The 27,875-nt window shown below is 42.9% G+C and overlaps 1 protein-coding gene and 1 long non-coding RNA gene across 6 annotated transcripts in view; one reads left to right on the top strand and one right to left on the bottom strand.

Moving 5' to 3' along the window:
• Nucleotides 1-3,144: 3,144 nt before the first annotated feature.
• Nucleotides 3,145-12,681, bottom strand: LOC125632733 (uncharacterized). Of its 2 annotated transcripts, none has more exons than XR_007355397.2 (4): nt 12,293-12,681; nt 11,576-11,824; nt 9,995-10,845; nt 3,145-7,724 (listed from the first exon to the last, which is right to left on the bottom strand). It is a non-coding gene; the product is annotated as an uncharacterized LOC125632733 (long non-coding RNA). The 2 variants fall into 2 exon arrangements; XR_007355396.2 differs by having other exon boundaries at nt 10,632-10,845.
• Nucleotides 12,682-12,914: 233 nt separating this feature from the next.
• RAB30 (RAB30, member RAS oncogene family) overlaps nt 12,915-27,875 on the top strand; it is a 63,787-nt gene continuing 48,826 nt past the window's right edge. For 3 of the 4 annotated variants that reach the window (XM_048841340.2, XM_048841350.2, XM_048841369.2), the window contains exon 1: nt 12,915-13,153. The gene's annotated coding sequence lies outside the window, so the exon portion shown is untranslated. Of the gene's footprint in view, nt 13,154-25,953; nt 26,371-27,875 lie in introns of all 4 variants that reach the window. The other variant, XM_075126390.1, reaches the window with a different exon arrangement.

Genomic DNA, 27,875 nt, shown 5'->3' with positions numbered 1-27,875 from the left:
AGGAGTAAAAAGTGGACAGTGGCCCTTTGTCTACAACTTCACTAGACAATGGGGAGAAGCAGGTGAAGAGAAATAATACTTCTCAAACTCAGGTCAACTAACCCCTTCCACTCTTGGCCTTTCTGTGCCTGTCTTTTACATTATAAATTCCTTAGGAAAGCAACTGTGTAATAATAAATATCACTTAACACAATGATAATATGCTGCAAATTTTACAGTTTTAATAGTGTGCTTCAAATGGATCATTTCATAACTTAGTTAGGCCTAAACTTGGACCAAACAATGTTATAAATGCATTAAGGAACTATGCTGTAGGGGTATGCATTTAAAGCCCAGTTTGGTCCCATCATCTACAAAGTCAATCCATGTTGTAAAATGGCAGCAGTACTGCTATAGTTAAATACAGTACCATTTAGCACAGATGGGGCATAAGAATGGATGAAGATATTTCTTAGGGCCTGTCCACTCTAATGTCTTTGTAACCAGTTTAGGGCAAACTCATCTGACCCAAATTACAACAAGCACAATTTTGTTCACATGGCAGGCTTTCCCACAGCAGTCATATAACACACCTAATCAGGTAGTGCACAAGGACTGACCTAGGATCTCTGGATCTAAAGGCATGTACCTCTGCCTGAGCTCAACAATCCGGTCCATTAGCACAGAGCCAGTAGCAAACTCAAACTTCTCTGTGGCCTAGCTACAAGAGAAGGACAAAAAGCTACACTGATAGTCTGGATTACATGTGCACAAACCAATTTTGTAAGTTTGTAGCCCATGGGTGAATGTTATACATCCCCTTTGTGCCCAATTCATAGAGGATATGAGTAATTAAAAGCCCCTACTTACAGAACTTTAGCTCTATCTGGAGCAGCTCATGCTTTTAGTGCTGAAGTTCCCTGGTTCCATGCCTGGTGTCTCAGCTAAGAGGATATCCATCACATGGCCACAATTACATAGCTGCTGAATTATGTTTCTATCAGTGCACTGAGGAAAAATCTGGGCAGTTGTGCCATAACGCCTCAGAAAGATACAGACTGCCTGGAGGACATGTCCACAAAGCAACATCAATAGCCTATGGTTCAATGGATTCCGGGAAGACCTGCTGCACCTGAGAGCTGGGAGGAAAGAGGACTAGGCAAACTGGTTACACAAAAATGAGGGGGTCCAGTTTGTACAGCAAATTAGCAGTATAATGAACTAGTTTCAGGAAGATAATCCTATTCTAGTCCAGGACTCTAGAAAGGCATACCACGTAGCTACCAAGGCCAGTAACAGAGTATTCACCATGTTGCATGTAAATCCAAACATATTACTTAGCAGTAGTAGTAAGCTTAGTAGTACAGACAGAACCTAAGTAGTTCAGACATAGATTGCATTAACAGCTTGACTGGAACTTTACTATCTCTCCTGAATAAAGGGCAGGGTGTAGCCGCTCCGCTACGGGAGCAGACCTGAGCACAAACCATGACTCCTGATTTCTCCCTCCCCCTTGCTCTGGGGAAGGAGTAAGCTAATTCAATTCTTTTCATAGAGCCCTTGGTTCCTCCCTAGCTGCCTAAGTAGCAAAGGGTGGGGGTGGAGCCAACTCCAGGCTTCCTCTCCAGCTATCTATTTGCAGCAGGTTGTCTCACACCAGTAGCCATGGTGCTCCCCAGAGAGTGACAATTTGAGCAGGCTTAAGCAAGAGATTGAGAAGGGCCCTGTACCATTTTGCTCCCAAGAGGCCTAGTAAGGGCTGTGACCAATGTTCCCTCTAATTTTTGATGGGCCGTGCGAGCAAAAAATTTGTGCTTCTGTGCAAATTTTTATGCATAGTGTTTTGCCATTTGTGTGGGGCTTAGGATCTGTGTGCACGCGCACAGCTTAGAGGGAACAGTGGCTGTGACTACATAACCTTTGGTGCACAGTTACTCTAATTGATGCTCACTAAAATAGTAAAAGCAATTCCAAAGAATTTTATGTGTTTCATTCTGAAGCTGCTACGGCCACAGATCTGTATTTCCTCAGCACACTTGTTTTGCCAGACAGCTTAATTAAAGGAGTGTTCAAAACTCACCAATGTTAGAACCTGGGGGAGGCAAAATAATATTTGCTCTGTAAGTTCACAGGTAGAATCCTTCACACAAAGATGACAGGTTTCAGAGTAACAGCCGTGTCAGTCTGTATTCGCAAAAAGAAAAGGAGTACTTGTGGCACCTTAGAGACTAACCAATTTATTTGAGCATGAGCTTTCGTGAGCTACAGCTCACTTCATCAGATGCATACCGTGGAAACTGTAGCAGACTTTATATATACACAGAGAATATGAAACAATACCTCCTCCCACCCCACTGTCCTGCTGGTAATAGCTTATCTAAAGTGATCATCAGGTGGGCCATTTCCAGCACAAATCCAGGTATTCTCACCCTCCACCCCCCCACAAATACCTGGATTTGTGCTGGAAATGGCCCACCTGATGATCACTTTAGATAAGCTATTACCAGCAGGACAGTGGGGTGGGAGGAGGTATTGTTTCATATTCTCTGTGTATATATAAAGTCTGCTACAGTTTCCACGGTATGCATCTGATGAAGTGAGCTGTAGCTCACGAAAGCTCATGCTCAAATAAATTGGTTAGTCTCTAAGGTGCCACAAGTACTCCTTTTCTTTTCACACAAAGATGTAGCCCTTTGCCCATCTTTCTTTACATGTGACATTTCTTCTCCTCCCACCCCCACACTTGTGCAAATTCACTCTCTCATCAGGTGGAAAGTTACAGTTGCACAGAACCTAGAGGAAACAAAATACATAAAACTGTACTGAGGCCACAACACCTACACTCTACCTTGCTCATTCTGTAGATCTCTGGGCATATCTACACTGCAGCCCTAAGTTGACCAATGGTAGGTTGACTTACAGCCACCACAGTAAGTGATGTCCACACTACCCTCCCTCCTTCTGTCAGTGGTGCGCGTCCTCACCAGGAGCACTTCCACTGATTGAAGAGGGGCAGTGTGGGGGGCTGAGAGCTCATCTGCCCCCTAGCTTTCACATCTCCTGCCAACAGCACCGTCCACACCAGCGTTTTGTTGGCAAAACTTATGTTGGTTGGGGGGGGAGAACCCCCCCCCGACAAGTTTTTACTTTAAAGTGCTAGTATAAACCAAGGGTTCTAAAACTGGGGATCTCGGGGGTTGCAAAGTTGTGGGGGTCATGAGTACATGCCAGCCAGCTAGCTAGCAAGTCTGCTGTGAAAAGTGCTCTTAACAAATATAACTAAGTGTTAAATGTAAAAAAAGTTTAATTTATAAACAGAGGCTTGCTGTGTGAAAGCAGTTGCCAGTACAAAAAGTCTGAGAACCACTGGTGTAGACAAAGCCTTAAGTAATAGTTTCTACACACTGCATCACCCTCATTACATTGACATAAGCCCTACAACTCTTGTGGAGGTGGTGGACTTATGGCTGTGTAGTAAGGCACTTACATGGTCAGGACAAGGATATATTTTACGCTAACCTAACTAAATAGAAGCAAGCTGCCTTAGGTCAACTTGTGTAGTGTAGACCAGGCCTCAGACACCTTAATTTGGTAATGAAGTGCCCGTAAGTTCTCACTTAGTTATCTGCCTTTAATAGAGCTGGAGTACTTGTGGCACCTTAGGGACTAACCAATTTATTTGAGCATAAGCTTTTGTGAGCTTCATCGGATGAAGTGAGCTGTAGCTCACAAAAGCTTATGCTCAAATAAACTGGTTAGTCACTGAGGTGCCACAAGTACTCCTTTTCTTTTTGCGAATGCAGACTAATACGGCTGCTACTCTGAAACCTTTAATAGAGCTGTAGCCAGCAGCCTCCAACACTGCTTGCAGACTCAATTTTAAAAGGTGTAATTGCAGGCTTGAAAACCACCTGCTGGAAAAATGCTGCCAAACAGTCCACTGGCTCATGAGTCAGACTTACAAGATGAGCATTAATGAGCCAAGGATGGGTAAAATGTTACCTAGGGTAGGGCAAGTTCTCCTTTGCCCCTCCTCCACAGAGAGGTTTCTAAACCCTGGTCTAAACTAGAAAATTAGGTTGGTTTAATTGTGTCCATCAGACTGTGAAAAATCCATGATTAAGATGACCCAAATCCCTGTGTGGAGAGTGTTGTGTTGATGGAAAAATTCTTGTCAACCTAACTCCTACCTCTGGGGGAGGTAGATTATCTACACCAATGGAAGAATTCCTCCCATTGGCAGAGGTAGTACCTACACTGAAGTGCTACAGCAGCATATGTTAAGTGTAGACAAACGCTAAGTAAATATCCATCAGCATAACCCTACCAAGCAGCAGAGTTCAGTAGCTGTTCCAGTGTTTGCTCACATAAAGGAGGCTGTCACAGGTACAGAACAGCATTTTGCTGTAACCAAAAATCAATTTACCACAAAAATAGGGTTGTGAGAATTACATACAGCCTGCACTCCTTGAATAAGCACATGGCAAAAATAGCCATTTAGCTCTCTGCTCAAACTGTTAAGTGTTTCTTAGATTGGGAGAAAAAAAAATCCTCTACTAATGTTGATCAAAAGGCTAGTGCCCTAAGCCATACTTTTTTTTTTCACTTCTGAAACTTTTTTTTAAATTGCACGCTGTTTAAAAGTGTCAAAGCTTTACTCTTTTTAAAAAATGGTATATCTGCTAAAGGGCAGAACAGAAATAAAGGACCATTGTGCCTCAAAACATTGAGAACACCCCCGCATAGTATGAAAGCCTAGCCAAAACAGTTGAGAATCAACCCACATCATTGGCCTCCCTAGCATACACAGCCAACTCCTTTCCTCCCAACCTAGTGGAAGGTCTTCCTAGGGGAGGAGAGAATTGAAAATTTCTAAATCCCCTGCTGCAATGAGATGTGTGTGTATATAGCTCCTGACTGCGATCAGGGCCTGATTTTAAAGCTCATTGGAAAGACTCCCATTCATTTTAATGCACTTTGGACCCAATGCTTAGAGTTGGAGGAATAGCACGACACAAAAAATTCTAGGTCCTGCTGCTCAAATGTGAGAATATAGGGTCACCTTAGATCTGGGTAAACTATGGCTTTAAAACAGAGTTGGGATATTAGCTTGAGTAGGCCCAAAAAGAGACCAGGAGAATGTTAAACTTAGTGACCCTTCAGAATACCAGTGTTATCTATCTTGAGGTTTGGCCTGAAGTAACAAGTTAATTGGATACCAGGTGCAATAAATGACTATATAAAACTCCCATCTGATCTTAGCTAACACCTGATAATTGGCAATGAAATTACTTGTCTGTTTAAAGGATATAAAAAGCTCAAATTAATTCCTAGCACTGATCTGATCAAGTTGGAGCTGACCAAAATGGATCTAAGCAGCCCTGACTTTACCCAATTTAAGTATCCTGATCAAATGCTTGTTATATTACTGTTGAGGTAATTAATTACCTTTTTGGGGATATTTAGAGCAATTGTATAAATAACCATAAATTCCTTTATTAGATCCAAAGGCTAAATGGTAAACTAGTGTCATGGTAATATTCTGTATAAATTCCAAAATCAAGAGGTGGGGCAAATAAGCAATCCAGTTACTTCTCTCCCACCCTGTATTTTTTTTTTTCCAAATCTTTGCAAGGGCAGAACAGTAGCCCTCTACATAGAGGTAGTGCAAACTGAAACCGACTACTGTTAAGAGTAACTACTGGATAATATCCCTGTTATGTGATAGCAGCATGACCACATGTAAAAGTGACTGAAGTGAACTGGTGCCAGGAATTAGCCTCTTACTCAGTCCTCTAGGTTACATGCTATTACATGGTATAATACTGCCAAATGAAACCACCTGAACTACTCAGCCTGGAAGGGAAGCTGGCAGAGAACCCAAGGTAGTGTCAGCAGTGCTTCCAAGCTTTCCTGGAAGCAAGGTTTTTATAAAGAAAGCAGACTGGTGTGCAAAGAATCAAGCAAGGGAATGGAAGCAGAAGTGGAATGGTGGGAAATAAAGGAGTGCACAAAAGTAGAGACAATGACATGAGCCATAGAAGTCCTGTCTCCCTAGTCCCCTATAATGCAGAACACTAGAAGGTAAACAGAAGGGATGCACAGGACCAGCAACTATGTGTATCAGCCTCTTTCTGCAACCCCCCCATTGCCTTTCACTTGCTAGCTCCCACTCTTACACACATCCCACAGATATACTGAAGCCTGCCAGAAACCCACCTATTTTTTTCAATCTTACCTTTAGGGAGGTGGGGTTTTTTGCAATTTAAAAAAAAATCACTTTATTTTTTAAGTTAATGGCCTGACTGTCACAGGTGCTAGGATTCTGCAGCTCCCATGATCATTAGTGGGATCTGAGGGCAGACAGGACTTCTGTAAATCAGGCCATAAATGTGTAGTGAAGGTACCTAGTCTTATCAGGTACATGTCTTTTCTCAGTGTAATGTGCTGCTGGAGTTGAGCAACAGCAGACAGGTGTTATGTAATACGAGTTATGGTATTTTATGTAAGTGTATGGAGAGCATGCAAGTTTAAAGCTATAGCATATAGCAAGAAGCATATGCAGTTTAGTGGATTTTTTTTTAAAACATGTTGAGACCTGTGGCCTTAATCTGGCAACTGGACCTGACTAGGCTGAGCAATATGGAAGCTAATGGAACTTTGGCAGAGCCTGTGCTCTCCAAATGCAGATAAAGGATTCTTAGACTATATGGAAAGTTAATCCCTCGAATAGGAAATAAGATTAAATTTTTGCCTTTTTGTATACAGCTATCTTCCCCTTTACGTGAGTATCTTTGCAAATTTCAGGGAGCTGAGTTAAGTTCAGTGGGCAGTAGAGGCAGACTTGCACAGTAGTAGTAAAATGATTAGCTCTCAACAGTTCATTTCCAGACTAAAACATTTGGCTTTAAGTTGTACAAGGGGGTGGGAGGGGTGGGGAATGGAGGGGGGGTTGTTAACTGGAGTTCCATGGGTTACTTTCAACCTTCTTCAAAATAGCTTTGTGTTTAGGAAGTGTTTTGGGCTTGAAAATAGTTCTCAGCATATCAAAACCACGGAATAGTTATAAGGTGCTAGCTCAGGCTGTATCCATATCCTCTTGTGTGATCAGACTGTTAAAGAGTAAAAAAAAGCTCTGGAGAGTAACACTAGATTACTACTTGGCTAGGGGACCTTTCTAGACCAGTCAACTCCAAGAAATGTTGACCAGTCAGCATTTGGCACTCTTCCCGCTGCTTCAAATCATCTGGCTTGGAATTAAGGGAGGTAGAGTACAGATAAAGATAAGCCATGGGTCACGTGCTGCTATTTTTTCCTGAGGGCACGCGTTAACTGATCATGAAGCCTGCCCTCACTTTTAGAAGTTACATATTACCTCTATTACTCTCCCTGAAGTGTTTATTGGATAACATTGTAAGGAGCTGACTTGCATGTGCTCTGTTTGCTAGAGGGAAAGTAACTTCACTCTACAGGATAATTCCTCTACTACAAACATTCTCCTCTAGCTAAAGTGAGAGGGGCCTGAGTTCTAGATCAGGAAGATCTCCGTTGTATCCCCACTGCTGCCAGGAAGTTCCTAGTAAGGGTCTGCTGCAGCAGCAATAGGATTTCTAGGAACTTAATGGCTAAGATTTGCAGTATATTTTACTTCCTGTTCTGTCATGTAACTGGTATTGAACTGAGGAGAAAGACGTCCATGATACATGAAGAGATTCTTCTGTAGTTAAAGCACTGGTATCCTTAAGCTGAAAGACACAAGATAATTAGTTCAATTCCAGCAGCTGACAACTATAGTCAACTTTAAACATAACATGGGTTTTTCCCATGCAAGATAACTATAGTCAGAAACCAAAGCTTTTTCTGAAGTTTTACTTCAAAAATGATGCCATTTTTCATTGACTTAAAATGTCATAGTTCCATTTTTTTGTCACGTGTTTTCAGTATTCCCTTCTTCCACACTAGAAAAAGGGGGCAGGGGAGAGATGACAGGGAAGAGGCAGCAGCTAAAGAAGTTTGTTAGGATACCTCTTCTCAGTTTTACAACTGGAAAAGCAGTGTTGGGTTTGTTCTCTTCCCTGCCTTTTTCAGTTTCCAAAAACCAAACTGTCAGCTCAGGTTGATTTTAAAACTTTGCTTCAAAATTTCCGGGTGAGAAAACTGACACATTGTCCCTTGAACATTTTCCAATTAAAAATGTTATGGAAAAAATTGAGCAGCTCTAACTCCAAGTTCTATGTTCCTTTGATATCTGGGACTCTGCACTTTAGACTTGGCACACAAATGAGCTGATTGTATGTGGGTTTTTTTAAAGTAGCTGTACCTGTATTTTTTTAAACCTTTATATACCTTACAGCTGTCTACCATGACCATGTTGTAATTCAAGTAGGAACCACATCTCTGAATTTTCTATTTTTGTGCACAGTCTCATGTGTGAGCTATTGTTACATTGGGTGTGGATTTGCTTCCATTACATGAGCCTGCAGTGAATTGTTACAATTCACAAAACAATTTCCTGAAAGACAGACAATAAGGCTTTCATTCTGAAGAGCTGCAGTCTCATACTTGCATTTCTACAGATGAACTTGATTATGTAGATTTCTGCTTACTTTTTCATCTTAACCTAAATACTGTAAAGCCTGGAAGGAAAAGATTATACATGTTCAAATACCTTTGTTTCCTTCCCAGAAAGGGTCTACCTCCACACAGACCATTCTGTTAAGAACACAGTATGCTCACCAGAAACTTAAATTTTATTTTCAAGGACACTTTTTCTTCAGCTGCTCAGTCAGATGAGATATGGACTACCACAGTGGTTTTCAAAGTTCAGGTCACGACCCAGTCCTGAGTCACAGAATGCAAGGTAGCCTTGTTCAGCACCCAGGGACCCCAGTGGCTGGCCAATAAAAACTAGTAGTCCTTACCTGTTCTGACACCATGCTGTGCCCTGGAAGCAGCCAGCAGGTCCAGCTTGTAGGCAGGTGGGCCACAGAGCTCCGCGTGCTGCCCAAGCACCAGCTCTGCACTCCCACTGTTCCCAGAGGTGGGGATGGGGGGAGAGCAGGCAGGGAGTGCCTGCAGGTGAGAGCCAGACAGAGCCGCTTGTTCCTCTGCCTAGGACCTGGAGCTGCTGGCTACTTCCAGGGCACAGCGTGGTCTGCGGTGCCAGGACTGGTGGGAAGCCTGTCTCTGCACCCCAGCCGTGCTGCTGACCAGGAGCCACCAGAGGCAAGCCTGTATCCCAAACCCAGAGCCCCTCATCCCCAGGCCAGAGCCCTGACCCCCTTCTGCACCCATCATCTCCAGTCCCACCTGAGCCTGCACCACCAGCCCACAGCCCTGACCTCCTTCCCACACCCCAACCCTCTGCCCCAGCCCTGAGCCCCCTCCCATGTCCCAAACCCCTCATCCCCAGCTCTGCTGGGTCATGGGCATCAATTTTCTTCAACTGGGTTCCCAGAAAAAAGTTTGAAAACCACTGGACTACAGTCATTTTCACAATTGTGACAATCTAAAGTGTCTTCCTGTCATAAAAGGTTAGATTACACTAACAGTGCAAGTACAGGCAAATGTAACAGGGGCCGAGGTGTTTAGACACTGGAGTGTGTTTACTGACAAAAGCGGTATTAGACTAAACAAAGGATTCACCTCATTTTGAGAAGTGTCAAGCTCCATCTTCAACTACAGCACCTGAAAACTTTTAGCATGTTTACCAAAATGACAGCACTTCCACTATTACAGCACCATCTCTTGCAACACTAGAGTCAGCACTACAGTGTCTGCATGTGAGCCTGTTGTGTAACTTGAAATTATACCCCGTGTTTGAAAACCTAGAAATTACTTCAGATTCACAGTATGACAAAATGAAACTTCTGAAGGCCATGGCAAATTGTGATTAATGAACATCAGATGGCAGCAGATTGACAGTAATAAAGATTGGAAAGCTCCACGGGCGAGGGGGGGTGAATTATGTAATACAACAATCTATTCTATACCACTTCTCATGCACCAGACTTACAAGCCAACTTGATGTTGCAACTGCCCCCTGCTTAAGTTAGCCTTCCCTGGCAACTGCTGTGACAAGAGCATCAACCTTCTTTGTCTTCATGGGAAGAAGAAACCTATTTTCTTTAGGCAAACAAAACATTGGAATCAAAGTAAAACTGTGTATTCCTAAAAATAGGGGATAGCCATGAAGGTGTACAAAGCAGCTTCCCACACATCATCCATTGAAGAAAGTTGTTTCTAGAATCTGCACACCACACTTCACTGTTTGCTGGTCAGGAAGCCTGTCTTAAAGATGAAAAAGCAGTCTGATTCATCGCTGACAACACTGTTCTGTATGTTATCTGCTAAAATATTTTACAGAAGGAAAAAACAAACATTAAGTATTCCATCAAAATACTTACCACTTTTGCTTAATATGAAGAGGTTCCAGCTGCACAGATCTAGGCCAGATTTAATTTGAAAAGCTTAGTCAGCTGTTCTTCAATTATATATCCCAACCCTCTTAAAAAAACCCTTAGGAAACTAGGAAAAGACTGCTGCACTTGGTAAAACTGCTTTTTTGTAACATCCACATACACCTGAAAGAGGAACCATGAGGTGTAAGACATTTTTGCCATTTTGATCCAACAACATACACCATCATTTACCTTTTCTTCAGTGACTAACACAGCAATATTTTTATTTGACTCCAGCTAAAAGAAGGCCTAAAGTACATCCTCTCCATCAATCCCAACTGGTAGTTTTGTAGGAGGAGGGAGAAGGCAGAGTGTTGGCTCAAAACTCTGATCATGGGTACCTGCAGCTTAAAAAGAGGGGCAGGGAAGGAACAGTTGCATTCCATTTCCTCAATATCCGTATATCCTGAAAGAGAACAAATTTAATAAGTGCCTGATAAAGTTACTCAAGAAATCTGTTTTGTACAAAGACTTCATCATACCCAGTCCCTCCCACTGTAGTGCTCACACTATGGCAAACAGACAAGATAAAACTACCAGTTGCTACCATGAAGGCCTGTCTTAAACAGATGCTTGATGTACTCTATCTACTTCCAAGGGCAGCCCGAGTGTTCTTCTGGCCCCCCCCACCTTTTTTTTTTTAAAGCACTTTAACACCACTTTATATGGTTTGGTATGCCAACCTAAGAAGGGATTATGAATAATTTACAGGAGACCTCTACAACTGCCTCCCGCACCCCCACTTGCTGTGAGAAAGCATAGAGATCACCTGCATCCATCCCTGATGGCCTCTTCATCCACCAAGAACCAGCTGAGAGCAGGACCCAAAACTACTATTATCCCTTTCAGGAATTTGACAATCACATGTCATCACGAGTCTAAGTACAGACAGGGCCTCCTTCCTGCATGGTAAAAACAAAACAGCCTGGACCCCTAACTAACAGATGCTATAAACCCTGCCTTTGATGAGGGGAAGGAGCACTATCCACCCTAAAGCCTGCAACAGTGGGCCTAATATTAGAAGGAACCTGTGCTTGAAGCAGGAAGTCTCACAAATTACTACCCAACATCTAACTTCCCTTTCCTAAGCAAGCTAATAAAGAAGTCTCCCAACAATGCCCAACTGCAATCACCACCTGGATGAAGAAGAGCTGAATCCAGCCAAGACTGAGAGAATGCTGGAAGAAAGAGGAGAGAGTCTTCTGGGAACTGATCACATGCACAGCATGGGGAGCCTCTGGCCTCAGATGACGTTGTCCATTGCCTTGGTGTCTTGAGGGACTCCTCAGGGCTACTAAATGCCCACACAGGTACGGTGGGAAAACACCTACTTCCGTGGACGAACGGCAGGAACAGTCCTACGGGACACAGGCCTAGCCACGCATCTGTGGACCCCGCGCTCGATTAGTGCCGCTCATCAGACGCCAGTGGAGCCGCGCCCCCCGAAGACGCGGCGCAGCACCGAACGCAGCAGCCTTGAACCCCCGCTTGCCGTGCGCCCCCGCCCCAGCTCGAGGTTTCTGCCCCCACGGCCACAGCGGGCGCCCCCTGGAAAAGCCCCCCCGGCGCCCCAGGAGCACGGTCACGCGGGCGAGGCCCGGAGCCCGAGCGGGACTAAAGCCGGGGCCCGACTCCCGCCCGAGCCTCGCAGCGACCCACGCGCAGCTCGCGCGCCTTGGCCGGCCTGCAGACCGGCCGTTACGCTTCTTCCCGCTCCGCCACGCGGGCACCACCCTCCGGCGCTCCGCGTCGGGCTGCTGGGAGCCCCCGCGCGCCACCCTCCCAGCCCCGCCCAGCGGGGGCAGCCCTGGGGCTTGCAGGGGGGGGGTCTCCCACGCCGCTCGCTCGCTCACCCGCGGGCCTCGCTCTGATGGGCCAGAGGCCTCGCGCCGCTGCCGTCCGCGGGGCAGAGGGAGCCGGGCGCAACTAGGGCTCCGTCCGGGCCGTTCTGCGCACGCTCCTGCTCGGCAACCGCCCCCCTCCCCCTTCACCACGGTTGACCCCTCGCGGGGGGGGGGGGATTTAAGCACGCCGCACCGTCAAGGCTGGGGGAGCGGGTGATAACCGAACGCACTGCGCGGTCTACTGGCCGCCGCGCCCACCCGTCCGTCTGGAGAGAGAGAAGCGGCGCGACCCCCTCGCTGTTTCCTCCCTTTCCTTACTCGACCCTGAGCACTCAGCTCCCGCCCTCCCCTTGCCGACATTTTAATCCGATTTCCCCGGCCTTTCCTCCGCCCGAACGGCGAACCCAACACCACCAACATGGCCGCCGAGCGCCCCCTCTCCGTCTCTCCCCACCCCGTTTTCTCTGCGGCTGCGCGGCGCAGAACCTTATAGGAGTTGTAGTTCTCCGTGTCCCCGGGGCCTGCTGCGAGACATGGGAGCGAACTACAAATTCCAGAATGCCGCACCGCCGATCTTAAGGGGCCAATGGGAGGCTTCCCCCCCTTCCCTCCCACCCTGGCCATAGGGATGATGTCATTGCAAAACAGGCAGGGGAGGTTTCTGCACTGCAATTCATTGTGCTACGCTATCGCCTCCTCCCCCTGCTGCTGAAGCGCTCGGGCAGTGACTAAATCCCAAGCAAAGGGGAGGGGGACCATATAGACATCCCAAGGGAGGTGCAAGCCCTGCCCCATGTCTAGGTGATTGAATCCCACGTTGCGTCTTGTTTTATGGTTTCGCAGGGGAAGGGGGGAAAATCCCAAATCCAGGTGAGTTCTGTGATTTCTTGCTATCAACTTGTCTGTAATATGTATTTTTAAGTCAGAAAAGTGCAATTGATGGGGGAGGTTCTGTGCAGGGCTATTTTGGGGGGGGGGGGGGCATGGGTACCACTGGGGAAAAAATAAACCTTTTTTCTTCTTCTGTGCATTGAGTTGTCTATAAACTGGATTATTATTTGTTAGAGGGGCGGTTGCGTGTGGAAAATCCTTACAGAGCTAGACTTGCCTGCAGAACGATTATCAGACAGTGTTGATTCCCGTTCGTATACAGATGTTGGAGGGGTTGTGTGTCTGGTATGGAGAGGAAGAAGCAATTGAGATGTGGATTTATTCTAGTTTCAAACCTTTTTAAAAAAATGCTTGATGCATTTCAAAAGAGCTGATTTATAGGGGAATAAAGTAGTGACTTAAATTTAGTTTTGGAATACTTTATTGCCTTTTTTTCTTGTGTTTAAAAGAACAAATGGGTGATATATTTTAAATAGCAGACTTACTACTGATATGAAATGCTTTCTTTCCCTTTCTCTACACCTTCAGGATAACATATTAGAAATAGCCACAGTAGTAGGCTCAATCATGTTAAAATATGTGTGTAAAAATAAAAGCACAACACACACTTCACATTTCTGTGTCAGTATTCTTTTTAGCCAGTCACAGGATGTTTAAGTCTGACTTGTTTTTATTAAGAATATTCTCTTTTTAAAATATGGTTAATTCTGAGTGTTTGAAAAAGTGAACATCTGTCGATTTTTTTTAAAAATTTTTTTAAAACTCTGTTGCAACTTTAAGCACACAGTAATAAATAAGTAGTCATTTGATTATACTTCCCTAGGATACAGTTTTTAGTAACAAATAACTGGAGGGAATCCTGGTACAATTTGCCATCTCAATGTTGAAAATAGCAGCAAATGGGATTGACCTTAATTTGCTATTGCTTAATGGTGCCAAGGTGCTATGAGATAGGAGTGTTTCTGGTTGGTGAGGGACATGGGACTGGTGATGGAAAAGGGAAAAAATATTTGGGGGGGGGGGCCTGGGGCTATTGTGTGTGCATTGTGGATTTTTGTTAAATCTATTCCTTGTCTCTTTCAGGGGAAAAAGTCACTTGAAGTGTGTGACTGGCTCTTAGCTATTTCAGCTTTTTCAGATGTATTTTTGAGTAGTGTGAGTGAATATATACTTTTAAACCAACAGCTGGACTAAATGCTATAAAATTAACTCTAGAATCCAACACAGTTTCACAATGCAGTCCTCACTTTCTTTGGAGACGGTGCAGTGAAGAGTACAGGATTTGGGGGTGAGGGATCTGGGTTCTTTTCCCAGTTCTCTCCTTAGCTCTGTGGGGAAAGTCACTTGCTTCAGTTTCCACATCTGTAAAATGGGGTTAATGCCTGCTTTTGTTACGTGCTTTGAGATGTTTGCATGAATAGTGCTACCATAACAAGTTGCAATATATTATTTATTCTTTTCTAAAACTATATCATCACTGCAATTACAAGTATACTCCAGAGAAATCTACTTTCTTTTGTATAACACTATATTAGCAGCACACACACAGTTTTGCTTCACTGCAGCATTTGCAGCATCTCCCGTCTGGGTCCCTTCAAAGTTTATCTACTCCAGTGAGTGAACCCCCCCTGCCCCCCGCATATTTGCTTCTGCGTTACTCTTGTGTAACTGTGACTGTTTTGTCCTTTGGCAGACTTTCCTTGGAATTGCAATGCTAAGGGATGTGTGACATGAGTGCAATGTGGACAATGAAACTCCCTGTATCTTTTGATTAAAGTGGTTGTAAACACTAACACAATGGTTGTGGAGTCAATGTGTAATGCAGAACATTTTATGTGATCTTATCTTGCAACTAAATTCCTGAGGGGTAAACATTCCTCAGCTAAATCAAATCTCATATTTTTTTATCTCTTCTTTTTCCTTCCTTCCTTGTTGTTGCTAAGTTAAAGGAGAGGAACAGCAGTGCATGCAGTCCAGTTGCCTTTTGTTTTTTAGACTTTTATTTCCTGGAATGGCGTCCCTCTCCCCCTCTTTTTTTGGTCAAGGGAGTGAGTGCGTAATTTAATATACGACTTCTCCTGTTGGCTGTAAGAGAGGAACCTTTACAGCAGTGATTTTGTAGGCTATGAAGAGCAAGCGCTGGAACTGCAGTTTGAAAGTGTATTTGGTAAATTAATGATATGCAAAACCTATATAGTAGGGGATTCATTGGGGGGGATGGTGGTCCCTAATCTAATTACTGTGCCTGTATATTTATGCCCATCTTGCATTCTTATTCATTGTTTTCACATATGCTTGTTTAATCATGTTGCTGAATTAATGAATTTCTCTAAATAATAATGAGTTTGTCTAAAGTGTTAGCATTCTGGTCCTGTATAATAAAATAGCAATAATTAGCGTTAAAATGTACTTTAGAAATTCAGACACCAAGTAGCATGCAGGCAAATGCAATATTTACCAGGATGTGTTGCAGTTTTTGCCTTGGAGTAACAGAAATGTAAAAAGACTTAAAAGTTGGGCATTCAGGAGGTCATCTGTCACCATAAATGAGAAACAAGGTGAGTGAGGTAATATCTCTTATGGACCATCTTCTGTCGGTGAGAGAGACAAGCTTTCAAGCTTGATCCAGTAAAAGATATTACCTCACTCACCTTGTCTCTCTAATATCCTGGGGCTGACACTGCTACAACTACACTGCATGCAACCATGAATAAGCAAAGTCAAGAACTATCAGGTCACTCCTTCTAAATAGCTGGTTTGTAGAAACTTCACGTTTATTTAGTAACTTACATCCTGATCCCACAAAGACTTAGGTGTCTGCATTTACTCATGCAAATAATCCCACTAGATTTAATAGGACTACTTGTGTGAACAAAGTTATGCACAAGTCCACATAATTGCAAGATCAAGGCCTTATTTGCTAAGCATCAGCAATGAGGTATACACTGTATTGGAGGCAAAGTAAGATGGTCCTTCACCTGCAAGTGCTTTGGGACAGGGAAGGTCCCAGTCCCACACTGAGATCTACTGAATCCTACCCTGATATGGAATTGGGGTCTAAAATACAGACACAAATAAGAGAAAGCAGACTTGGAGACCCAAGGAAAGTGCTGAAATAGATTCGTTTCAAGTTTTGCTCTCTCCATCTTCTCCTCTGCTACAGTGCTGGGTGAGAGAAGTTATTTGACTCACTTGGGGGGACGGGGGACGACTTGTGGGAGACATGAGCCTTTAGGAAAGATTTGAATAAAGACAACTTGGTGCCCTGGGACTTAAGTGGTCATCCATATAGGGGCAACTTGGAAGAAGATAAGAAATCAGGAGTGGGAGAAAAATGAAGAGGGTGCTGAGTCTGGCATACCTGGTGTGCCCTTTTCTATTGTTTCTCCCATTAAACAGGTTTTTCCTCTCTCTTTTTTTTTTTTTTGGACCAGTGTAACTCACTTGTGCATGTGTATTACATTCCCCCCCTCCCCCCCCAGTTCACATGACATGAGTCATGTATGGCTTGAGTGAGGGAGCCTTGCCTCTTTAACTCAAGCAGTAGCAACTCCTGCTCTTTGTTCTGGAGGTCCCCAGTTCTGTCTTCACTGTGTTAGTCAAGATGGCATCTGTCATTGAGAACTTCAGTCATCTAGTGTAACTGTAAGTTGTGGTCTGTCTTACGCAGATTTATCTGTAGCTGTATTGTTTGTGTGCCAGGGAACTGCTTTTTTTTTTTTTTTTCCGTAAAATAAAATTAAATGAACAGTTACAACAGGCCTGATTCTACAGTCGAGATTTGGGTACAATCCTTTTTGTTTTTAGGGAAAGATTTGCTTTTTTAGTAAATGGGTCCTAAAATTTGAAAGCAAATGTTGCTGCTAATAGTTGCAGAAATGGCAGTCAGGAAACGTGTCTGAACCTAGCTGGCTTGCACAGGTGTGGTTTGTTTTTCTGTGTGTCCAGATTACAAAGATGTATGTGGCAATGTGAAAGTTAGAGAAAGTATGCATCATAATATAAGTGTATTGATTATAGGACAGGAATTGCATAGGATGGTACAAGGTAGGTTAAAACTGGGAGTAATGGGATAACATTTAAATCAGGGAAAATTGGGACTGGATATCAGGCAAAACCTCTGAGAGTGATACTTTTTTAGATTATTCCGGTCTCGTAAATGGTGACAGCTCCATTACTAAATCACTAACTCAGTTGGAGAAAGCATGAAAAGTAGATTATAGGAACCATTCTGCATTGGTTGGGGGGCATGAACTAGATGACCTAAAAGATCCTTTTTTAGTGTCCAATTTCTATGATATCATCCTGCAGTAAATAAGTTAGTCAATTATTGACATAATTGGTGAGAGAAATTGTGTTGGTTTTTAATGCATGTTTTATAGTATGAAAAATTGTTCTGTCATGTTTGTGATCTAAATGTTTCCTGGACTGTGATGCCTTTCAATTGGACCATGCTTTAAATTTAGGTGAAATCGAACAAATCGAGGCAAATACATCCCTGATAGAACTCCATTTAATTCGTTACAATTACATGAGCAATCAGTTTGGCCCATTAAACTCAATGTTACTATTTAAACATAATTAGACTTGGAAGGCTTTGATTTTTATTGGTAAATGTTAGTAGATGTAGACTTAACCCTCCCCCCCCCCACATTTCCATTGATAATTTAAATTTACAAATAGGCAAAATAAGAAAAATGGTGCTTGTGAACTTAGTTTGATTTAAGGCTATTTTCTTTGTGTATTGTGACATGATGTTGACAATATGTGTTTTTTAATGATTATGAAATTTTAACGTCTTAAATCTCACTGTCATTAGATTATCTGACCCCTTCTGTTTGACCCCTCCATAATTTTCCATAATTGTAAACATTTATATTGATAAAAATCAAAATAAATGCTTACAAATAAACATTGATATTATCCATCAAATTTTATTTAAAAAAATCACATTCTGCCAAGCTCAGATGTAACTGAGAGCAAATTGAAGTGTATCTTTATTTCAGTTGGTTCTTCACTGCTCCTCATCTACGCTACTAAAAACTGTTTATACAGCATGTCTACACTGGAGCTGAAGATGTGTTTTCCAGCTGGGATATACATATCCACACTAGCTGTGATTGAGCCAGCATACTAAAAATAGAAGTGCATCCATGGCAGCACAAGCAGCAGGATGAGCAAGCGGCTCCGAGTATGTGCCTATGGTTTCACATGGGATCATACTTGGAACAGCTAGCTTATCCTGCTGCTTTGTTTTGCCATGGTTCTGCTTCTGCTTTTCCATGCGAGCTCAATCAGAGCTAGTGCGGGTATGTCTACCTGAGCTGGAGATTACACCTCCATCTCCAGTGTAGACATACCCACAAATTTGGGGCCTGTGCAAACTAAGTGCCTGGGGATTGTGTTGTAATGTGACTTGGCCTTGCCTGTGTAGGTGGGACCACATGGTGGGATTAACAATGAACCGTGATACTCAATCATGCTTCGGTCCTGTTAAAGTTGTGGGTAACATACATCTAGTTTGTGTACTTTGCCGGTAGCAGAAATATTTTCCTCTAGCTTATTGAATTTAGTCCTATTAAATGCAACAATAAGTTTCCTTGCATAATGACAGGTTTCAGAGTAGCAGCCGTGTTAGTCTGTATTCGCAAAAAGAAAAGGAGTACTTGTGGCACCTTAGACTAACCAATTTCTTTGGGCATAAGCTTTCGTGAGCTACAGCTCACTTCACGAAAGCTTATGCTCAAAGAAATTGGTTGGTTAGTCTCTAAGGTGCCACAAGTACTCCTTTTTGTGAATGTTTCCTGTACTGAGACCCCTTTTTTCCTTGGAAGTTGAGGGGATTGGGGAAAGCTGTGTTGGCTTGGAAAGAAATGATCTTGCATGTGGCTTTTGAAGAGACTGTCTGTCTCCCACAGAATGAGTGCTGTGCAGGTAAAAAATAGCATCTTAGACACAAACATGTACAAGAGTCAAATAGGCCTCCAGTAACTCTGTCCTAATTAAAGGCAATTGCAGAATGGAGCATTGATGCAAGCCCCTTGTAGTTGGAGCCATCAATGAACATGTTTCAATTACAAAGTCACAGGCCCGTTCAGGAAAATTTTATAAAGTCCTTGTTAGTGCAGAATATGTACTGTGTGAAAAAGTCACTAATCCAAAGTGCAATGTGCATATATAAAAAGGGAGCAGAGTCTATCAATGTGAATTCATCTCTCCTGCATGGAAGCACCAAAGAATCCCAAAACCCTATAGAATAGTAATAGGCCTTGACTTAACTTTATTTGTGAATACTGAAGAAAATCTTGTCTTATGTATTTACCACCGCCACCTGATACTGGAGAGGGATGACTGTGTAACAGCCTCCTGTATGAACATTCTGTGAAGCTTGAAACTCAGACCTTCAGAGCCATAGAACAGACCTTTAACTGGTTGCAATAGTTAGGTGTTTATTGACCAGCCACAGGGTGGGGGATGTGACACATGCTGTGTCAATGTGTTACACCTTGATTTCCATTCTGTTTCTCTACCTTGCTTTGCAGTAAAGAAGCACTTTCCTATTTTCCTCTTAAATATTAACATTCAAGTAGCCAGATAATTTAAAATGTACTGGGGGCTGTGTTACAGAATCCTGAGAGAGGTCATGGAAAGGGACTTCTGGTTGAATATGTTTGAGTTAGGAGTGAGGATTGTGACAAAAATATACCATTTTAATCCCTCACCCCCCTGAAATACTGCTACTGAACCATATTGCTGCACTAATCTGGGGTGCAGTGAGGCAGCTGCCTGGGGTAATAAGACTGTCATGGAGGGTGCCACATCTGAGGAGTCACTGTTGGAACAGCATCATCCAAAATAGCTGGGAGGCCAGTATCAAACTGCTCCCTCCCTGTAGTGGAGTTTCACCTTCGTGATTCTTTCTTGTCCCCATTCTACTATAGTGTCATTGTTTATATAGTGATGTGTCTCAGGCTCCTTTGGGGCCTCAGATACTGGGTGCAAATGATTCTGTGTCACATTAGGAAATGAATGAGCATAAATGGAGACATCAGTCTGGAGGTAGAAGTAACACCAATAAGGAATAGGACGGGTTGCTGGAAAAAAGGAAATAATGTCTGACCAAAGAGCCGGTGCACCTATGCACTGCCCGATGGGTAATGAAATTAAGGCATAACGTCTTGGCAGGCACTCCGCTCCTGCTGTCAAACTCCGTTGGACTCTACAGAACTATGGAAGAGATCCTTATTCAGGTGTTAGACTAGCAACTACAATTTAAAGGTGAATTCCTTTCTTCAAATAGACACATGTTCAAAGAGTTAGTGATCGAGACCCTGTCAGGTTAAAAGTCATGATTTTATTTAAAAGCAGATTCTCTTAAAACCTAGGTTCTAAATAACCTCTTGGATTATAAAATTGGAAAATTAATAAAGAAAACTTACACGTCATTACATTATATCATTTATCCATTTTTGAGCTTGAATAATGAAATAAATCAATTAGTTTAATATTTTGTTTTAGGGTAAAGTGTAACAATTAATTTTATAGTACAAATCCAATTTCAATCCTAACTTGGGATAGGGTCAGATTCAGTGCTCTCTATAGTGGTACTCAGCTTTTGGGTTCTGGTACTCAGTGCTATAACTAGGTTGCAAAGATATTTTTAGTAAATATCTATGTAAATTTAAGGGTGCGGGGAGTGGAGAGGTAAGGCAAAAATTCTGTGGGTCTTATAAAAGTTTTCTTATAAAACCTGAGTTCTGGGATAGTGACCTAATGGAATCCCTTCATAGGTCTCCTGCAAAGATAAAATATTGGGTTTACCTTCTCTTTTGCTGCTTTCTAGTGAGTGAAGAGAGGTTTAAATTCAGTTTCTTTTTTCACACTAGAACTTCAGGCTTTGTCTACCCTGAAACACTGTAGATGACAGGAGAACTGATAGGATTGTGACATCTCAGATGTCCTAAAATCTCTTTAATCTGAATAATCAACAGGTGAAATGACTTTTCACGAAAGCTCATGCTCAAATAAATTGGTTAGTCTCTAAGGTGCCACAAGTACTCCTTTTTTTTTTCTTTAGATGGTTTAAAATTGTATCTTGTGAGGGTTTTTTGTTTTCCTTTTTTTTTGCTAACAGCTGTTTAAGACCTGAATAATAAGTGGTTGGGCTGAAAAAGCTTTCCTTACACATATTAAATCTTCAGTAGATCTTCCAGCAGAAGCTGTTGATTCCTGCTTTGACATTGCTGATACTTCAAGGTGAAAATCAAGCATGGTTTTTGTTTTTAAAATGTGAATTCAGGAGATAAATATTTCAGACTTTTGGTACCTCGTGAGAAAAAGTAGGAGAAATAACATTTCCCTTTTCTTTTGCAGCTCCTCTTTAAGTGCATGCTCATGTGTGTCTTCATAGGAAAAAAGATGCTGGCTAAAATGAGGTAAAATCCTAGTGAAGACAAGGCAGTTGTCGTTTTCACAAGTTGACAGGTTGAGATGAAGGGTCTGAGGGAATCTAGAGTTTACTTTGATCTGCTAACTCATGTTAAAAACTACAAACTTGTCTTTACTAGTATTTTACCTCATGCTAATTACCACTTGTTGGTAAAAACACTCCAACTGCCGCCCCCCCCGCCTTTCTCCCCCCCCCCCCCCCCCGCCCAGTGAAGACAATACCCTGTAGGTTGTATTTCTCAATAGTGCAACAATGGGCTAATTCTTGACTCCAGATCTTCTTAGAATCATAGAATATCAGGGTTGGAAGGGACCTCAGGAGGTCATCTAGTCCAACCCCCTGCTCAAAGCAGGACCAATCCCCAACTAAATCATCTCAGCCAGGGCTTTGTCAAGCCTGATCTTAAAAAATATCTAAGGAAGGAGATTCCACCACCTCCCTAGGTAACGTATTCCAGTGTTTCACCACCCTCCTAGTAAAGAAGTTTTTCCTAATATCCAACCTAAACCTCCCCCACTGCAACTTGAGACCATTACTACTTGTTCTGTCATCTGCTACCACTGAGAACAGTCTAGATCCATCCTCTTTGGAACCCCCTTTCAGGTAGTTGAAAGCAGCTATCAAATCCCCCTCATTCTTCTTTTCCGCAGACTAAACAATCCCAGTTCCCTCAGCCTCTCCTCATAAGTCATGTGTTCCAGTCCCCTAATCATTTTTGTTGCCCTCCTGGACGTTTTCCAATTTTTCCACATCCTTCTTGTAGTGTGGGGCCCAAAACTGGACACAGTACTCCAGATGAGGCCTCACCAATGTCGACTAGAGAGGAACGATCACGTCCCTCGATCTGCTGGCAATGCCCCTACTTGTACATCCCAAAATGCCATTGGCCTTCTTGGCAACAAGGGCACACTGTTGACTCCTATCCAGCTTCCCGTCCACTGTCACCCCTAGGTCCTTTTCCGCAGAACTGCTGCCTAGCCATCCGGTCCCTAGTCTGTAGTGGTGCATGGGATTCTTCCGTCCTAAGTGCAGGACTCTGCACTTGTCCTTGTTGAACCTCATCAGATTTCTTTTGGCCCAATCCTCCAATTTGTCTAGGTCCCTCTGTATCCTATCCCTACTCTCCAGCATATCTACCTCTCCTCCCAGTTTAGTGTCATCTGCAGATTTGCTGAGGGTGCAATCCACACCATCCTCCAGATCATTAATGAAGATATTGAACAAAACCGGCCCCAGGACCGACCCTTGGGGCACTCCACTTGATACTGGCTGCCAACTAGACATGGAGCCATTGATCACTACCCGTTGAGCCCAACAATCTAGCCAGCTTTCTATCCACCTTATAGTGCATTCATCCAGCCCATACTTCCTTAACTTGCTGACAAGAATACTGTGGGAGACCGTGTCAAAAGCTTTGCTAAAGTCAAGGAACAACACATCCACTGCTTTCCCCTCATCCACAGAGCCAGTTATCTTGTCATAGAAGGCAATTAGATTAGTCAGGCATGACTTGCCCTTGGTGAATCCATGCTGACTTTTCCTGATCACTTTCCTCTCCTCTAAGTGCTTCAGAATTGATTCCTTGAGGGCCTGCTGCATGATTTTTCCGGGGACTGAGGTGAGGCTGACTGGCCTGTAGTTCCCAGGATCCTCCTTCTTCCCTTTTTCAAAGATAGGCTAATGTAGTGCCCTTTTCCAGTCGTCCGGGACCTCCTCCGATAGCTATGAGTTTTCAAAGATAATGGCCAATGGCTCTGCAATCACATCCGCCAACTCCTTTAGCACTCTTGGATGCAGCGCATCTGGTGCCATGGACTTGTGCTCGTCCAGCTTTTCTAAATAGTCCCAAACCGCTTCTTTCTCCACAGAGGGCTGGTCACCTCCTCCCCATGCTGTGCTGCCCAGTGCAGCAGTCTGGGAGCTGACCTTGTTCGTGAAGACAGAGGCAAAAAAAGCATTGAATACATTTAGTTTTTTCCACATCCTCTGTCACTAGGTTGTCTCCCTCATTCAGTAAGGGGCCCAAACTTTCCTTGACTTTCTTCTTGTTGCTAACATACCTGAAGAAACCCTTCTTGTTACTCTTGACATCTCTTGCTAGCTGCAACTCCAGGTATGATTTGGCCTTCCTGATTTCACTCCTGCATGCCCGAACAATATTTTTATACTCTTCCCTGGTCATTTGTCCAGTTTTCCATTTCTTGTGAGCTTCTTTTTTGTATTTAAGATCAGCAAGGATTTCACTGTTAAGCCAAGCTGGTCGCCTGCCATATTTACTATTCTTTCTACATATTGGGATGGTTTGTCCCCGTAACCTCAATAAGGATTCTTTAAAATACAGCCGGCTCTCCTGGATTCCTTTCCCTCTCTTGTTGTTCTCCGAGGGGATCCTGCCCATCAGTTCCTTGAGATTGTCAAAGTCTGCTTTTCTGAAGTCCAGGATCCATATTCTGCTGCTGTCCTTTCTTCCTTGCGTCAGGATCCTGAACTCGACCATCTCATGGTCACTGCCTCCCAAGTTCCCATCCACTTTTGCTTCCCCTACTAATTCTTCCCAGTTTGTGAGCAGCAGGTCAAGAAGAGCTCTGCCCCTAGTTGGTTCCTCCAGCACTTGCACCAGGAAATTGTCCCCTACATTTTCCAAAAACTTCCTGGATTGTCTGTGCACCGCTGTATTGCTCTCCCAGCAGATATCAGGGTGATTGAAGTCTCCCATGAGAACCAGGGCCTGCGATCTAGTAACTTCCATTAGTTGCCGGAAGAAAGCCTCATCCCCCTGGTCCAGTGGTCTATAGCAGACTCCCACCACGACATCACCCTTCAGTCATGCCTCCCATGTTTCTGATAGTGGAACTTCAGAAGGGGAAGTGCTTTCACTAAAAAGGGGTTATTTTCACCTGCTAACGGAAAACGGCTTAAGTGAAGCAAATTTCAGCAGCATCAGTTATTTCTTCCCTTAGGTGGAATAACTCTGTCTCTCTAGCCTTGTCACTTGGTAGCAAGTAGGGAGACAACTGGGTGCCTGTAACTTTTACATATATATCTGGAATGTAAAATTCCCCAATGAAAATATTGGTGCTTGAGAACATTATGTAGATTTAGGGCATTTCCTGGAGGATTTTGGATCTGTACACAAAAAATTACTTTGGTGCATTGAGACTGTGTCTGTGCTGCACATCCAAGAAGCCTGAGATTTCAAGAGTTGGCCTATACATTTTGTTTAAAAAAAAAAAAGTGTAATGTATGTTTAAAGGGGAACTGTGCTCATTTTCTTTATCCAAGCATTTTTTCACATTTCCAAATCATGGTAATATCTTTCAGCATGAATAGAGGGGTGTGTGTGTGTGTGTGTGCATACAAAAATTTGCATTAACTATTGAACTTTCAGACTAATGAACAGAATGAGTAGAAATTTCTGCTAACTGTCTTGCAAAGAAAAGTTTGAACACCTAACCAAATGGAAATTGCTGTATCTGAACTGAGAGACCGGAGTTGCTGCTTGTGACGTGATTTGTTGTAATATGTGACTTGTGTTTAAAACACTTTTATACCCCATGCTCATCTCTTAAAGGATAATTGCTCCCATGTTAATTCCTGACTCTCTCAATGTGAGGTACATTGTGGGTCTGGGTAATTAATCACCCCCAAATTGTATTTAAAAATAGCATTGGGGAGAAACTGCCAGGGCTCCACTTCTCTCCACCTGAACCCTGCTTCAGTATAATAACTTAAGTACAGACTTAAACAATAGATCCATATTCAGGTGTTGCAAAACTCCCCTTATACCTTCAAACCCAAAGACGAAACTTCTTAGCGTGGGCCTTGTCTGCGCTAGCAAGTTGTACCAGTAAAAAATTCTGTTTTCATAGTGCCACCACAAACCTCGTTCAGCAGAGCACATATGCAGTTGGCCACTTGTGTGGGCGTATTGTGCCCACACGGTCTCAAAATGTATCAGCAAAACTGTTGCTGATAGGTTGCTGTTGTGGGTCGGCATCTAGTGTCCTACGCCCTGCCTCCAGGTCCACGACCTTGTGGGAAATCACCACTGTGTATAGTGGGGCAGCCGCTGCTTAATGTCAGATACCCCACTGTCCTCTCAGGGAATTGTGGATCAAAAGCCCACAATTCCCTCTCTTCTATCTTAGAATCAGCTGCTCTTATGTACCATTTACAAACTTGTCCCATGAATAGCATGAGCAACAGCACTAAAAAATACTGTGCTGCCATCAGAAATAACTGACCCTTAACCTTCTGCCCCTTTCTCACGCCTCCCATGTGAATCGGTTTTACCTCCTTGTCCTTTTTTTTTTTTTTTTTTTTTTTTCAGTGTTCCTCTTCTCAGCCTGCTCCCCAGGCTTTCTGCTTGCCCTTGTGAAGAGGATTTTCAAGCCATGCACATTTTGGACCATTAAAGAGCCTCACTTTATTACAAAGGGCTGGATTTTCTCCTTGCAATCCAGCCTGAGTTCAGGGCAACACTTAGCCACGCTGCCCAGGGCTGGATTTACATCCTACACGCTTCTAGGCACAGCATCGTCAGTGACCCTGCTGCCTACAGCTGACCTTGTTTTCCGTAAGACATGACACTTTTAACCCACTTTTAACTGTTAGGTGCCCCATGGCACATGTCTACTGTCCCTAATTGGAATTCCACCCCTGACACTGCCCCAGGTACAGGGCAGGGAAACAGATTGTGACTGAGGACCCACTTCTGCAAAGCACCTAAGCAGGTGCTCAGCTTTAAGTACGTGAGTGGTTTTGACAGGTATTTAAACTAAAAACTATTGCTTCCTGAACTAATATGCAGTTATGAAGAGAGACAGTGGAAGTAATGCACTGGCAATCATAAAAAGGTAGAACGTCACCTTAAGCATGGAAGAAAATAAACCTTATTCAAAAATGGAGTAGTTTTAATTATTCTCCTTGTTGCAAGTTTCAAAATTGGAATGATTAAATCCAAAATAAATTGAGCACAGACTCCCACAACACAGCCAACTAACAGAAAACAAACAACAAAAATCCAGCCAAAAATCCATAATCACTTTGGCTAAGATAAATGAGGATGATGTCTAAATAAATATTAAACGCAGTCTCTCCTTAAGGTCTGCATTTCTGCTGAATTGGTCTCTGAAGCAAAATAACAAAACCGGCATTAATTGTTGTTTACTTTGACTGTTGCTCATCATATCAGTAAGTCTATTACATCAATTCCAAAAGTAGCTATTAAATAATCAGGTCAGCATGTTAAATGTCAGACTCTGTTCTGAAAATTAAAATTAAATTTAAAACTTAAAATGTAAACGACTTCTTCTTTTTGACCTGTTAATATTCCTTTTGATAATGCTCTTCATTTAGCCTCATGACTGATCTTCTGTGGGCTTGGTTCTGCAAACAGATGTGCCTGGAGTTCCATTATCACTGGGCTAGTTGAGACCTCTGCAGTCAGAGGTGACTCCTTTGTGAGTTATACAGTTACTGTCTATTTGCAAAATACGTATTTTGTTAAAATGTGCTTTTGGCCAAGCTGTAGCTTATTGGGTAAGAGCATGTTTTTGGCTTGCTAGAATAGCGTGAATAAAAGATTCACTCCGTTCTAATTTTTGGTATTCTAGGTACAGAGAATTCAGGCATCAAGAAAAACAAATGCTTTTTCTCATTTAAAAATACATTGACAACCAATGGCTAAACTAATGCTGAATTTTCAGCGCATATTTTTCAGCATCTGACTCTTGCTCATTTATTATTGTAATTGATTCCTACCAGAAAGATTATGATTTATTTCTTTAAAAGTTGTTTTTCAAACACTACTGTGACATGTACAACCAACCAGTCCCATTCTAATCCTTTTATTATTTGTGCTTATGACTTTAATTGTGTGTCCTTTCAAGTAGGAACTGTTATTTGTGCAGTGAATGAAATATTGGTGTGAACTTTCCATGTACATGTTAATGAAGCTTTGCCTAGTAAGGTGTTACTGGGACTTGTGATAACTTAATCTAATGCTAATATGTTGGGACACATATGCTGATGAGGAGCACATTGTTTTGGAAAATGTTGCATTCTGAAGCTGGCTATGGTTATCAAAGTGGTATGATTCCTGTCTTGCAGGGAATACAAGTTACTTGCGAGGTACAGTAACCAGAGTTGAGTACCGATGTGCAGGATCTTCTCATAGTCTATGCTCAGCATTTTAAGATTCAGTATTTTACTTTATATTTGTTCTGCTACCACTTTTAACAGATCTCTCTC

Source organism: Caretta caretta, chromosome 1 (genome assembly GCF_965140235.1).
Source record: "Caretta caretta isolate rCarCar2 chromosome 1, rCarCar1.hap1, whole genome shotgun sequence".
Classification (NCBI taxonomy): domain Eukaryota; kingdom Metazoa; phylum Chordata; order Testudines; family Cheloniidae; genus Caretta; species Caretta caretta.
Note: the sequence above shows the minus strand (reverse complement) of the source record. Positions and strands in the feature narration are given on the sequence as shown.